The following is a 14,075-nucleotide window of genomic DNA, read 5'->3' on the forward strand; positions in this document are numbered from 1 at the left end:
ATTTATTACTATTTTTTTATAGCTAAATCAGACATAAATGATAGTTTAGGTGCTATATACAAGTAGATACTAAAATGAAACGACATATATAATTTGGAGACCGAAAATCTAAGGACTAAATCCATAAAACAACGCATAATATAACACTCTATACAGAATTTGACCTTTATAAAAAATATAGGGAGTCATTGTACAAAAATTTAAGAACGGGACTAATACGAATATCATCACTCAATTATGTGGGAAAATCTGGAAAAAAACAAGGGGAAAAATGGTAGCCTCTAATTTCCAAAGGAAGACCCAGGAAGAAGCAATCACATCTCAAAATGGGCACTCAAGCAGCAGCATTATCATCCTTTTCTCTCTCCCCTTTAAGTAGCTATACGTTTCTCAGTTCATCTTCTTCGCAATCAGTCTCTTTTAAACCCTTGTTACTGCAACTCAAGCATGTCAATTCTGCCAAATCCTTGAAAGCAAGGACCCGAGCCATCCTCGACGAGAAGGACAAGAACTCAATGCTCGTTAAAAGAGCAGAAGCCAAACCAAGTATGGTTCTTTCGTTTAATTCAACTGCTTGAGGATGATTATATGCTATCGATTATCATAACTCGTCGTTTTTACGTTCTGGGTATTGTTTATAATATGATAGGAAGTCGAGGATTGCGTCAAAGTGTTGAAAAATGCCGCAAAAACTAGGAAAGTCCCAGCTGAGGAAATTTTATGGGATTTCTCTGTTATCGAAAAGGCCAAGTTTGATCCTTCTGGGTTTCTTGAAACTCTTGGTGGATCGGAATCCCTTGGTAGAACTTGGATGCTCATTTTCACTGCTCAGGTTTTCGTTTGATTACGATCTTCGTTTTTGTATGGTGTTGTTCTTGTTGAGTGATATTCGATTGTACGATCGGTCGGAACCTCCAACAATCAGTTATTGATCTCCGGGATCGCATTACAGTTGAAGACTAGCATTTTATCCCTGAGAGTGTCTTGGAAAAGAAGAGTACGGTCCGTAGACCAGCTAGAACGTAGAATACTTATCGTGATTTATCTCCGAACATCTAGACATTGTGCAATTACTCCTTAGGGTGCTTTTGGTTTATGAAATGTAAAATTATTTTTGGGAATAGGATTATCGAAATATAACATTACCTAACATATTACTAGGAATGTTATATTACTGTATTTGATTTGTTTGGCAGTAATGTAAGATTACAGTGTTTGATTGAAAGAATAAAAGATTACTGAAATGTATATTTTACTAAATTGTCCTTATTTTATATTTTTAAACAAGTGAAATTCTAAATATTTAAATAAAAATTATTTATATAAAAATTCATCGATAATATATTACTTTATTATTTAAATATATAATGTATTATTTTAATTTTAATTAATATTAAATTTTACATAATTTATCTAAAAATATATTAAAATTTTACATCAACATTTAACTAAATGTTCAATATTAGGGATTTTTAACTTTCACTATGATATTGAATCAACCATGACGATGATTTCGTTGGCTTTCTCAGGAATTCGACTCCACATATAGTCCAGCTTGGCACTGCATTGTGGGAACTAGCTGGTTCATACGTGAGGCATTCACTGGGAGGTTTCTTGTATTTTTCAATCGACAATGTTTACATTCTTTTCTCCAAGACCGCTGTCGAGTACATACGTGATGCATTCAATCGACAAGTGCGTTTGCGAATGTAAGATTTCAACAGATTTGTGTGTTCTACACAGTTCTTGTGCTGGTAAAAAATTTACAAAGTTTCCATTTTGAAGTTACATGTACAACTACATAGTGTAGTAGTGATAAACATGTCTATTTTTTCTGTTCATACGTGTACTTGTTTGGTTTGTGTACATGCAGATCAATAATCATCTGTTTATGGATTCTAATTTTATACGTTCCAAGTTAGTTAAGAATATAGATCATCTGTTAATTTTGTCCTCATTGAGATCACAGGTGGTTCAAATAAAATTTAGATTATAAAATAAAAGTAAAATATTCACCAAAAACAACAATTTTATCGGGCACTATGCCGAAAATTGTGTTGTTTCAACTTGTTATGTCGATAATATCACAATGAGGAAGTTGTTTATCGAGTTTGGTTGATTGGTGAAGAAAACTGAATCTGGGTATTTATTGATGCTTTAGAAGAGTGGGAATTCTACGTAAAAGATATTAATTATCCCAGTGACACTTAATTTGATGGTAAAAGATCATTTTTTGTTGCGTAATTACAAAACTTGACAAGATTTTTACATGGTTTTGGTGTAATCACAAAAATTGATCGCTGCAAATTTCATGCCTTCTCGATGTTTTAGCGTCAAATTGATCTTTTACAGTTTCCAGAAACTGTCTGGTTCGAGTGTGAAGGAAATTACTAGGAGCCATGTCAGAACCAAACATGAGCAGCACCTTGCCTCAATGCATTAAACAATGTTATTTAACATTGTCACAAATATTTTCTATGAACACTGTAACCATGTAAACTTTCATTTTAGTATCATGAGATAAAAGTTTCTCAATGCCTTTACCTGCAATCAATGTAATATAACAAGAAAAAAGTCATAACAACTATCACAACCAGAAGAAATACAAAAAAAATAAGTCATAACAGAGGCCAAGCTTTGTGAGGTGATTTGCCAACCTGTAATTTCTCTCCTAACATACACAAACCGACAGAGGCCAAGCTTTGAACATACTAGACCGTTAATTTCTCTCGGATCATACACAAACGAGCCATAACTGTTATTATGAGCAAACATTTTAATATTAGAACATAATAATATTGAACAAGAACAATTGTGTGTTATCACAATAAAAATAAACGAAAACTAATTTAACTGTTCAAAAGCAATTAAAAACATAAATCAAGAGTTTAACATAAGCTGAAAATTATAGAAAATCACTGACCAAACGTACATTACTTGGGAGCCACTAGGTGGTAAAGTCATTTGGGCTCCAAATCTATGTTGTTATATATGTTTATTGTATTGTACTGATAAAATAAGAAGCCTAGTATAATTGATAAGAGTTTATACTATGATCGTTTTGTTGATATCTGCTACCCACTTTATGTTAAGTCCTCATACGTAAGATAACATATACAGGCCCTGCTTTATATTACTAAATCCTTAGTTATAAATTTGAACTGATTTTTATTTTTATCTTTTTATGATTAATTTAGAACTGAATGTTTTCTATCTGGATTAACACATGTTATCATCCTAACTTAATGCAGTCGGCAAGGGAAAAGATGCTCCAGATGAAACATGTAATAGCTGAGGGGTTGAAAGACAGTATATACTAAACTGGCAGAGTACAGAAGGCTGACATTTAATTCATCCCAGGAACTAAGAAGTCGACTTTGTAAATTTTGCATGCCCTAAAATTTTCCTATTACCTTATTCTACTTAGCCCTTGATCATTCATCTCTTAATTGTTCAATAGAACCTCATCTGGAATAGTGGACATTGCCAATTATTTGAGCGACCTATAGTCTGTAACTTGCGTTCTTGATGCACATGATGCGTGAGTAGAGCGGTTGATGTTCGTCTCTAGATATGAAAATGTATAGAATCTAACATGACAGAACTATTAACATGATAGCGTTGCAGAAAGCTCTTTGGAGTAACTATTAACATAAATCAAGAGTTTAACATAAACTTAAAGGGCTTAGGTTTATTAATAAGGGATTACTTAGACATGTAGACCAAGGTTGGGCAATGATTAGAGTCCCCTGGGGCTTGAAACTCCACAAAGGTGCTCGTGAACGCACTAATCCAGATGAAGTTTATAAGAGCTTTATTCAGTTTCTGAGCCAAAAAAAGTCTCATGGTGAATACTAGACCAAGTATGGAGAGGGAGAAAATAAGAGTGATCAACAAGACCCTAACTTTTTGCTTATAAAAGAGTATCTCAGCCTCCTCTAAAGCACATAACTCATTCTAGGCCTTAATCTCATCATCAATATTACCACCAGCCCTACTAGAAGTCAAATTAGCAATCTGAAACCTCTCCAACTCCTCTCTTTTTCTTTTTAACTTTCTTAGAAATATTATTATACTTGGTCTGATCAAGAGTTTTAAGACTACTCTTCAACCACTTTAATTTCTTAGAAGTCAAATTAGCAATCTGAAACCTCTCAAACCTCCAGATGGGACCCGGGAAAGGTGAAATAAAAAGGGGGAAATGGGATTCAAAGTGTTAACGATTCCAAATTTCAACCAGTACAGTACGCAATGCATCTAGTACTTGAAACTATATCTGATTTGCAATTAGTTCAGACTTGAAAAAAACAAAACTCTGAATCGAAATCCCATAAGCTTAAACTATAGTTTTTAATTGTAGAAGAGAGAAATCTCAGGATACAAACTAGCGTGAATCGAAAACGAAAAGTGAAAATCACAATCGGGAAAGTAAATGATAAATGAAGAGAGAAATGCTCATACATGGAAAGGAATTGCATGAAAGAAAACATTTATGCATTCCAATTCGCACAAAGAGATAAAAAAAAAAAAGCGTTCCTCGCAACACTAAAAAAACCCAAATCCAAAATCGTTCCTTTCCAGGAACAAAGAAAAAAAATCCAATTTTTAGATCCAAAATCGTTCCTTTAAACGAACAGAGGGAAAACAGTTCTCAAACAGGGAGAGACGAACATGGCAAGAGATTAGTAGATACAACAACACAGAAGAAGAAGTCCGTTGGAGCAAGAGACAGCTCCTCGCAACAACTCTCCCCAAATCGAGGAAGAAGAATATTTTCAGCCAAAACAAGCTAACGGGAAGGGATATTTTAGCCAACAGAGGACAGGAATCAACAAATACCAAAGGGAGATGGGGGATTAATATTCCCAGTAAAACAGGGAAAAAAAGACACTGGTGGTATTCAATGTTTACCATCACTCGGGAATAATAACCATCCAAACGTGGGTATCTTAACCCGGAAAAAAGGATTCATCCCAAGAATGTTTAAATCCATGAACCATACGGGGCCTAAGAGTTTCGTCCATAGCGATGATCTGATTGTAGAGTTGGTGAAGCTTAGGGGAATTGATGGTGCAGTTGGACTTATCAACTCTACAATCAGGTCAGAGTCATCGACAAAATTCTTAATCGGATCGTTGTATGATGCTTTGGTGTTTAAAGATAAGTCATGGTGTACTTTCCTTTTATGAGGTGTTCTCCGAGACTCGTTACAGGATAGGAAGAGAAAATCCGAGAATTCAATTACATGCCATTCTAGAAATATGATACCTTGTTGTTGGGGTTACGATCAACAGCACAATTGGAGTATCTCTCAACGATTCTTTATTATCATCTCAATGGTATTGACATTCTTTGAATTGGGTGGCAGACAAAATTGAAAGGTGGCCGATACTTCCCTCTTACAGCGGTTCAGAGGTTCGATGCTGCTGTAAGCCCTTAAATCCCTTCCTTTTTTATTTTTTTCTATCAATAAGAAATTTTGGCTGCTTGAATTAGATTCGACTGATACAGCAACGAATACTGCAAATATTCCTTTATGTATGGTTTAGGATTCAATAATTAAGAAATGTGGAATCAGTTTCAGTGAACACGGATAACAAAGATCGAAAGCAGCGGCCTTCGCATACGCTTCGATTTGTATGATTCCTCTTGTAATGCTAAGCAATAATGATTGAAGGTGTGCTGTTTGCTGAACTCTTGCTTATAGTTTAGTTTAAAACTGTAGTCACTCAATTTTTGTCCGGGATTTCAAAGGGTTTATTTAGTATATATGATAATATACAGTATAATTTTTGAAAATATTTTTAAAAACATATAATATATAGTTTTTAGAAAACGGTTATTGAAAATATATAATATATAATTTCGAAAAACGGTTTTTGAAAACGTATTTTGAAAACATAAAATATATAGTTTTAGTAAAACAGTTTTCGAAAATGTATATAATATAATTTTGAAAACATATATATATAGTTTTTAAAACGGTTTTTGAAAACATATATAATATATATAATTTTTGAAATCATATTATATAGTTTTTGAAAATATAATTTATGTTATATAGTTTTTAAATAAATATAGTATACGCTTTATATATATATATAATATTAGTTATATTATTATTATTTATTATTTTATATTTATTATATTATATTTATTTATTTAATTTTATTTTTGACTGTTCCAAGTCCAATTTTAGGTCCAATTCAGTCCAGAGTGCAACCCAAACGAGCAAGCAGGCTTGACCCAACAAGCCAGCCCAGTTAGGGGCCTGACCTAGCCCAAAATAATAAATTAGGGTTCTATATCAAGCAAGGATGCCATACGGGGAGCGTGCGTGGAGGCCATGTGCCCGATCGGTTCGAGAGCTGACCGGATTTCTCGAACTCTGAAACTGCAAAAACGTGAAATCAGAGAAAAATCCAAACAACAATGCGTGCCGAAAGATCATCCACCTAACACCCCGAGATATTTGGGACCACAACGACCGGCGACAAAGCTATAAAAGCCTTAGGTGAGGCAACGAAGAAGACACAAAAAAATAATCATCGGAGCAACCACGAAGAAATTCATCGAGTGAAACAAAAAAAAACAAGCAATATACCATTGATCCACAAATACCACCGAAATAAGAACCATTCGACAAAAAATCAAAAGCAATCAAGCTGAAAAACCAAAATAAAGCCAAAATAATACATTCACGCAAGCAAAAGGACATAAACACAACGTTAATATAAGCTTGGGAAGAAAACGACCGTTAGAAGTCGAAAGGGTTTACCAGAGAAGGTTAAAATTCAAATTTTTAAAACTCGGATCTACGCCGATTTGGTTTTTTCTTAGACCGGGCTTCGGTTTTGTGTTAAGGGGGTTGGGAGGAACGTTTTGAGTGATTTTGATTTTTTTGACCACCGGCGACGGTGGCCGGAGGGGTGGTCCAGGTAACCCTGTCTCGTCGGGGAAGGTGACCGAGCCGTCCTGTTAGTGTTGATAGGATATTTGAGAGGGAAAGGGGAGAATATTTTGAGAAAATGTGGAAAATGAGTGATTTTTGGGTTAAAGGGTATTTATAAGGGGGACCAAGGTGTAAATACAAGATTCTTAAATTATTTCTGCAGTCCCTGATATTTTGATGTGCAATTCATTTTGTTCATCTGTATTAAATTTGCCCTGAAATTTTGAATTAATTCAATATAGTCCATGTTCATCTTTTTATATTTATGCAATTAACTCCCTTTAACTTTTTTCCATTGCAGCTTTCAATAAATTGAATTTGATCCTTTATTTTTAATTCTTTCTAATTTGATCCTTTTAATTTAAATTTTCGTTTATGTTTTTTTATTTATTTAATTTTTATTTACTTTATTCTAACCCTAATATCAACTATTTGCATTTTTCTTTTATCTTTTTTAATTTTTTATTTAATATTTTTACTCTTTTAGGAATGATTTTAATCGATCAAAGGTAAGTAATTCGAATCAAATTTTAAATTTTAATTTGACTTTTAATTTTCGCAATTAAGACAACCGAGAAATTAAATTGGTACCGAAAAGGTAATATAAGGGTTCTAATCTTTCCTTGACTATAATTGACTCCCAAATCCAATTAATTTTTGGTAAAATGGATATAAAGTAAATGATACGTTAAGGTGTCTGGTCAACCTAATTTTAAATGATCAGTGACAACTATAACACATCAAAATTAAGTCGAAGCCCGATTCCAGACCCACCCGAAGGACGATTATGACAGCTTGGCGACTCCATTGGGGACGGTAAGTGAGTCAGGCTAAAATTAATTTCCGGTTGTATTCTTTAGTGAAAATTGTAAGTTTAAATTATAATTTATCTTTTCGATCTTTATTATTTACCTTTGATTATTATTTTTCAAATAAATAGTAGTACTGGTGTTTTTTTTAATGATTTCAACTTTTTCAAAACATCATTAATCTCAGACTCTATTCCCGAGCTCCAAACCATATTTAAGTGGAGGTGAAAGCGACACCTTCGTGGGAATTTATTCTTCATATGGGCTTAGCAAGTAACCTTCAGGATTCATATACCTTATGTATTCGTGTGAATTTATTCTCCGTACAGACATAAGGGAATGTATCCTCTCAAGTTTAACTTGGTCCATATGAGCTTGTAATGGGCTTAGGACTGAGGGTCTGGCAAGCCCAAGGAGGCAGCAGCAAGGAGAACTATGATACATTTTTTTAGAACCTAAATCGGGATACTGCAAGGAATTAGAACCCATCTCGAAACTCCATTTCAAAACCTAGGTTGCTTGAGTTATTTCTTGCTTTTTTTTTTCTGTTCAAGGCATGAGAATTAGAAATATATGCGGTTAGGATTTCCTCAGAAAATTAACATGTGAGATAGAAATCATGTCTGGGTAGGAAAAAACATGTGGGGTAAACATCATGTGGGGTAGGAATTTTTAATTTTATTATTAATCCGATTATTATTTTTATCTTACTAACTTGTTTCTCTTCATTTTTGTGTTTTTCTTTCATTCTATCATTCACATCATTTAAAGAGGTGCTGATCCGCAAAAAAGTGTTTATTAAAACTCGAATAATTTGCATTAATGGACAAAGGGGTTGTAATGTAAGAGGTGAAAAATGCAGAGGTCCGACTATGGTCAGAGAAGACTTAGAAGAAAAAAGGAGATAGTATGCAAAGTAACTATATGTCAGATCTAGTTAGCTATGCTTATATCAGCTTTGAGCAAAATGATATTCAAGAGTTGCGGAGCATTTAGGACAGCTAAAAAAATGACAGGAAACAAAGATTCTGCCAGCGGTACGGTGATATTGCACATTACCTCTATATCCAGATAGATGAATCTTTAATTTGAGCATTAGTGAAATTTTGGAATCTGGGGTACAACTGCTTTACATTCAACCAAGAAGACATAATGCCCACAATCGAGGAATACACTACCATATTGCATTGTGAAGGAATCATAATGGATCGGGTCTATACCAAATATATCAAAAGTCAACCATTCAAAAATAGGTTGGCAAAGGTTGTAGGGGTTGATGAAAAATGGGTAACTAATGTGAAGGTATCGATACCAAGGATAAGGTATCGATACTGTAAGTAAAGAAGAAATTACAAAATGTCGAAATGGTATCGATACTGAAGTAGGTATCGGTACCATATAAGAGAAGTATCGGTACTATATAAGAGAAGTATCGGTACTACAAGAAGAGTACCGATACTATTCAGGCTGAAATGTTAAATTTGGTGTTTCATTTTGTTTAGGTAAGAGTTAATTGGTTCAATGTAATTGAGTTTTGATATTCATGAGTCATATTAAATATGTATATTTGATTGAAAACAAGTGTTGAACGAAAGGATATGTAAAGTTAGTAAGCTACAGTGAAAGGATGTCTGCTTAGAACTTATATGAAGCAAAGGCGAGTGCATTTTACTATTCTTTTAAATATAATAAGAGGACGACTCGCGTGGAGTCAACCTCGAATGTTTTTAAAGGAAATGTTTTGAATTTTACCATGAAACACTTTTATCATACTTTAATAAATAAATTATGAATAATTTGGTTTGTGAAGAGCCAAATCTTGAAAATTTGTTAATGTAAATGATTTGAAGTATGCCATAATCTTTTCTGATATTTGATATATTTTGTTCAAGAAATTTGACATGAAATGATATATGAATTTAAATATAATACTATGTGATATACTATGTAAAGGTTTCTACATGAAGATGATATGTGAAAATGTTCTATATGAAAATAATCTATGTGCTCAACAAAAGTGATACATGTGAAAATGAACCATATGCGAATATACTTTATGAGAATAAGATATACTTTAAATAATGAAATGAACAATAATGATAAAGCTAAAGCCTAAGGTATATGTATGAGAATTAGAGGTATAGTTGGCATGCCAAGAGTCGAGGGTTCTATGTGGTCCTTTGGGACAAAACTATGTGGTCTTTTGGGACAAAACTATGTGATCATTCGGGACAAAACTATGTGGTCCTTCGGGACAAATACGTGGAACTTCGGTGAAAATTATTTGAGTTGTGGTGACAACATTAGTGCACAACCTCAATGTACTCAAATACCTAGCATTCTCAGTAGTATACGTTAGGATATTAAAAAAAGTAATATAAACTGAACAATTGATTAAAGTATACATTTTTGTTATGAAAAGTAACTTGAATTCTTTGAGAAATGTTTTCTATAAAATGTGTAAATAAATGTTTTATGATTTTATTATACTCATTATGCCTCACTAAGTCATAGACTTAGCGTGTAATTGTTTTCACACGTAGGATCCGCGAGCTTCGAGGAGTAAGCTGAATAAGCAAGGGCGGGATAACATACTGGTGAGAATTATTAGATCAGAGAGAAATTTGAATTGTATAAGTTTTGATTTGAAAGGTTATTAGCATGTACTAATTATGTTTTAAATTGTAGATGCTCTGATATGTTTTGTAAATGTGTTTTTTATTTTTCCAATAAAAGTAAAATTTTAGTCAAAATTTTGAAAGAGTCAAAGAGCTAAAAAGTTAATGTGACACATCAGATTCATATTCGGGTCAGGTACGGGTTGGGGGTGTTACATTTATTGGTATTAAAGCCTAGCTTGAGTCAAGTTTTCAAAATAGACCGGCCGATCGACTATAAAAAATGTTTAGTTTGTACATGCCAATGAAATAACAAGTATCTCTGATCTGATGGTGTAATCAGTATGCTATCCTTGCTAGTCTAGTTAAGAAATTAAATATTAATAGATGTCAGACTATGAGGGCTCCCGAGTTAAAACAAGATATGAAGTTCATAAACATTTGATTGTAAGAAAGAAGTTGATAACTGATGAATTTAAATTTTATATTAGAATAGAAAGTGAGGGTTAAATGTTTTAGGTCACAAAAAAAGGATGAATAGTATATAAGTCTCTACCGAGAATTCAGGATAAATTCGGTTACAGATTAGAACTCTTTCATATTAATCCCTAATAGATGGTTGTTCAAGGTTAATGATTTAGAAAGGTTCAGAAGAAAAAGATTTTATAGGAAACAAGTGTGAATGATTAACTTCCAAGATAATATGCAACAAGGATTCGTATTGATAAAGATTCTTGTTAAAGATTGACGAGTTTCACAGTTAAAAGTATAGAAACATTTCTTTATAAATTTGATTGAATATTAGAATTTGAAGGGATTAAGGCGTTGGAAAAATTTTTTGTAGTTGAACTAGATTTTGTTGATGGAATTGAATTCCCAATTATACCCGACGCCAAAAGTAATTGTACTTTTCAATGACATTGGATTTGATGAAGATACAGAAAGGGCATGAAGTAGAATATGGATAAATAATAGAAATTATAGTGTAAGTATGAACAGTATTTGAGTAGAAAGTAGAAAAGTTATATTGAATTCGAATTCTTTTGGAATTCTCTGATTTTTTAAAAGATTCATAAAGAACTTTTAGTAACCCTTCCCCCACTAAGCAAGTTATTAGTAAAGGAGGCATCAATTATTTGGATTAGTAATAAACAAGAGAATTCAAGGAATGTAATAAAAATAAGATCAATTAAATTTATAGTTTGGAAAAGTAAGTCGGAGAAATAAATGCAATGTAGTAGAGAATATTTGAAAATGATTATAAATAGTATCGAAAATAAAACAAGTGGGTTTCATTTGAAGTAGAGAAATTCTGATTATAAGGAAGTTTTAAAATTATTTCATTTGTTTAAGGATGATGGCAAATTATTGGATCAACGACATTGGTGATAAAGAGGAGAAACTTGAAGTGTTGGTCAAATTACCAAGTCGGAAATAAAACAAAGAAAGGATAGAACTTTCTAAGGATATCAAGAAGGTTATAGAAATTCATATGCTTTGTCCATTGGTTTTTGGAAGAAGAAGAAGATAGCACCAGGAATGCTAAGATAAAGTTTAATTTATTTTGTTAATTAAAGTGAATGGTTTGGAGCACTAAGTATGACAAAGATTTTTTTTAAAAAAGGTTTAGCTCATAAGCTAGTTATGTTAGAAATAAGGTATTGTATAAATTTGAAAGGAATGAAAACAATTTTCAGTTCTCAGGAGAAATGAGAAAAAGATGACCATGGATTTTGTAACTGGGTTACCTTTGACATGAAATAAAAAGGACTCAATTTTTGGTTTTGGCGGATCATTTAGTAAAGATTACACATTTCATTCCGGTTCTAAAAGATTTTTCAATGGATAAGTATGCTGAACTATACATCCAGGATATAGTAGACTGCATGGAGTGCCAATTTTAATTGTATTTGATGAGATCTAAGGTTTACTTTAAGGTTTTAGAATTATTTGAGCAAGGCCTTTAAAATTCGATTTAAATTTAGCATTAATTTCCATCCACAGATAGATGGTTAGTCTGACCAGGTTATTCAGATTTTAAAAGTTATATTAAGACATGTGTGATTGAGTTTAAAGGATCGGGAGAAAATTTTGTATGCTAAATTGACCAAGTATAAGTGAGGATTTTCTAAGGTTATATTCCTTGGCCATGTAAACTCAGCTAAGAGGAAAATGTTATATTTCTAAGGATTTTCTAAGGATACTCTAAAATGTTTTGTAAATGTGTTTTCATTTTTCGAATAATAGTAAAATTTTAGTCAAAATTTTCGAAGAGTCAAAGAGCTAAAAAGTTGATGTGACATCTCAGATTCGTATCTGGGTCAGGTACGGATTGAGGGTGTTACAAAGGGCATCATAAGGGGTGACTATACCACCTACCCAACATCTGATTATCTCACCTGATATCTTGCTGAGACTTCAAGAAGACTCATCTGCTACAAAAGCATAAGCTTCATCTGTTGCAAAAGCACAAGCTTCATCGACTGCAAAAGCACAAGCTTTCGTAACTAACCCTCAAAATAATCCAGATGATTATCGTATTCTAGATTTTGATGAAGAGGATAAAGCAAAGAAGATGGAGGAAAAAATTAAGTTGCTAGAAGATAAAATGAAGACAATTAAAGGAGAATATAGTTATTATGGAGTTGATTCTTTGGAACTGAGCTTAGTCCCATATCTAATTCTTCCTCCTAAGTTTAAAGTCCCATATTTTGAGAAGTACGATGTGAACAGTTGCCTTTCAGCTCACATTACCATGTTCTATCGAAAGATGACAGGGTACGTGGTAAATGGTCACCTCCTAATTCACTACTTCGAAGAGAGTCTGTCAAGCTCAGTCATCTGGTGGTACAATCAGTTGAACCATTCGCACATCAGAACATGGAAAAATCTCGCCAAGTTTTTCTTAGAACAATACAAGCGTGTAAATGACATAAGGCTAGATCGTGTCATACTACAAAGTACGAAGAAGAAGCATAATGAAAGCTTCAGAAAGTATACACAGCGGTGGAGGGATTTAGTTGTGCAGGTTCATCCTCATTTGGATAAAAAAGAGACCAGAAAGCTCTTCGCACATACTTTGAAGGCTCATTTCTTCAAGCATCTGGTTGCGATTACATCTAAGAATTTCTCTAATCTGATTATGGCAGGGGAGATGATCGAGACAACCATTAAACAAGAAAAGATAGATGGAGGTGAATCAAGCAGGAGACCTTCCATGAAGAAGAAAGAATCAGAGGTCAACAACATCAACACCTTTAGTACCAACAAAAGTGTTATGATCTCCAAGTCAAAATCAACTGTAGCTGTACTATCAGGTACTTCTAGACAAGATGTGAAGGAAGCAATGAGGAAAAAAGAGTATTTTGAGCCTCCCATGACGTACAAGGAACTTTACCAACAACTTTTTAACACAAATATGGTGTCACCATACCAGTAGAACCACTAAAGCCCCCACACCCCAAGTGGTATGATGAAAACACACATTGTGAGTATCATTGTGATGTCCCAGGGCATGCTATTGAAAACCACTTAGACTTTAAGAGGATCGTTCAAAGGATGCGTAACACGAACTAGATTCATTTTAACAACTCAGAAACACCTAACGTTGTGCAGAACCATCTGCATAACCACCAAGAAAGTAAGGTTAATGCAATCATCGAGGAGAGAGACAAGAGGGTCAAAACAAGTTTTTCC

General features: G+C 33.3%; 1 pseudogene; it reads left to right on the plus strand.

Moving 5' to 3' along the window:
- Positions 1–326: 326 nt before the first annotated feature.
- The window catches only part of LOC120114929, a 31,567-nt pseudogene continuing 17,818 nt past the window's right edge, over positions 327–14,075 (plus strand).

This window comes from Hibiscus syriacus, unplaced genomic scaffold (genome assembly GCF_006381635.1).
Source record: "Hibiscus syriacus cultivar Baekdansim isolate YM2019G1 unplaced genomic scaffold, ASM638163v2 tig00110254_pilon, whole genome shotgun sequence".
NCBI lineage: Eukaryota > Viridiplantae > Streptophyta > Magnoliopsida > Malvales > Malvaceae > Hibiscus > Hibiscus syriacus.